Genomic DNA, 2,089 nt, shown 5'->3' with positions numbered 1-2,089 from the left:
GGGAACCTTATTAGGACCACAACCTACTGACAAATTATACATACAACCATATCAAAGAATGTAATATATGCCTAGGCAAGGTTTATCTGAAAGTGTTTGGTCTTTGCCCAAGCTCTATTCTACATGGCATATAGTAATTAAAAGTACCAGACTGGTGGAACTAACCTTCTTGGATGTTTAACAGCCATATTTTGAGGCCTATATAATTTGGTCAGGGGGACATAAAGGACAGTTTTTGTTCCTTGCCCCTCTAGGTCGAATAAGTTCCAGGGGACTATGAGCATCTCTCAAAATGACCTATAACTGTGGTGAGTCACTTGTCCTCTTTAGCAAGGAGGTCATGGAGACCCCACCTGATGGACCTAAACCAGTGTACAGTCTACAAAGAGGACGGTCAACACAGAGGAAACATTTCCTCCATGCTTCCAAGCAAAGCCAGCCATGGTGGAGCACGACCTTTGACTGATCTTCACACAGATGGAAACGGTAAAAGAAAGGAGCCAGGGACTCCTCTCAAGCCCATGTTACCCCTGAGGAACAGATCCTCAAATGACCTTAAGAGTAAAAATAAATTGTTTCATCTGGGCCAACTGTATGTTCTTAAACACCCCGATCTAAAGTATAACCAAAGATTAAAGTGGCCAATATAATGTTTTAAGAGTCCATATGCATAGCTAAAGGCTACATATCAAGCAACAATACCAGATAGGAGATACCTTCTTTTGAGTTTTTGGCTTGGGTGGCCCAAGGGGACTCCCAGATAGTAACCCAGCATAGAACTGGAAAAATGAACAGCAGACCCCAATCTTATCTAAAGGAATGTTGGCAACTGATTGCTGCTAGATGAGGAACAGCTGACCTTCCTAAAACAAAGACCTCTAGATAGGCTGACTAGATTCACCAGATGGACAAGTAATGGGGAACAGCTGCGGATGCTGACAACAGAGCGGACAGTGGCAGGGATAAAAGATTATAAGGCCTCTAGTCAGGGGGGAAAGTAGCTATGGGAGGGTGACATCTGGGAAGTGGGTGTATAGTTGAATAAGATGGTTTGGGATGTTCTGTGTGATATACACACACAGAAAAAAATCAACAAATTTTTAAAAATGTATTATATTTGAGAAGGAAGCATAAAATTTACGTCATTGTTAATTAGTAGAAGTGATGAACATTACCATTCAAATCTACCCAATGACTTTCTAGACATACACAGGCGCCAAGGATCCGAGTGCAACTGATTATGACTAGTAATAATCAGATACATACAGATTAGAGACTCATGCGCCAACATCTCAATGTTAGTAGCAAAAACAATGAGTCTGTAAGAAACAGTATATTTTAGAATGAAATGGAGATCTTTATTGAGGGCTAAAAATTCAATTTTATGACTTACAGGGCTTCTACTGAGTTCAATATTGTATAACTGTATTGATTCAACATCGAGCCTAGAAATTTTATAGCCACTTTTGAAGGAGCTTTTATCTTTTGCTCTGAAAACTGTTATTGGACATGTTAAAGCTGTAATGATATGCTTCTTCTAAAAAAAAATTTTTTTTAAATAATATTAAAAAAATGTAGGAAACAGCATAACTTGAAATGGAGAGCTTCTTTAAAGGGTAAAAACTCATTCAATTTTATATGCTAGAGGTGCCAACAACACAGTGGACAGTAGCAGGGATGACAGAGTATAAGGGCTCTAGTGGAGGGAGGTAGGCTATGGGAGGGTGCCATCTGGGAAGTGGGTGTATAGATGAATAAGATGGTTTGGGATGTTCTGTGTGAGATACACAAAAAAAATCAACAAATTTTAAAAGATGAATTATATTTGAGGAAAAAGCATAAAATTTACATCATAATAATTATTAGATGTGAAAAGCATTACCATTGAAATCTACCTGATGACTTTATATCCTTGCTCAGGTACCAAGGAGCTCAGAAAATAACTGACTGTGACTAGTAATAATCAGATTTATAGAGATTAGAAACACATGTGCATTGTAGTGTCAATTGTGTTAAAAATGAATTTTTCTGTATGAAACTGTATTTTAATACTTAAATGGCGATCTTTTTTAAAGTTTAAAACCTCATT

The 2,089-nt window shown here is 37.7% G+C and overlaps 1 protein-coding gene across 3 annotated transcripts in view; it reads right to left on the bottom strand.

Annotated features, from left to right (window-relative positions):
* Adipor2 (adiponectin receptor 2) overlaps nt 1-2,089 on the bottom strand; it is a 49,501-nt gene that overhangs the window by 20,919 nt on the left and 26,493 nt on the right. The window lies entirely within an intron of this gene.

The sequence above is a fragment of the Nannospalax galili genome, unplaced genomic scaffold (assembly GCF_000622305.1).
Source record: "Nannospalax galili isolate Female #2095 unplaced genomic scaffold, S.galili_v1.0 scaffold199, whole genome shotgun sequence".
In the NCBI taxonomy this organism is placed as follows: Eukaryota; Metazoa; Chordata; class Mammalia; order Rodentia; family Spalacidae; genus Nannospalax; species Nannospalax galili.
Note: the sequence above shows the minus strand (reverse complement) of the source record. Positions and strands in the feature narration are given on the sequence as shown.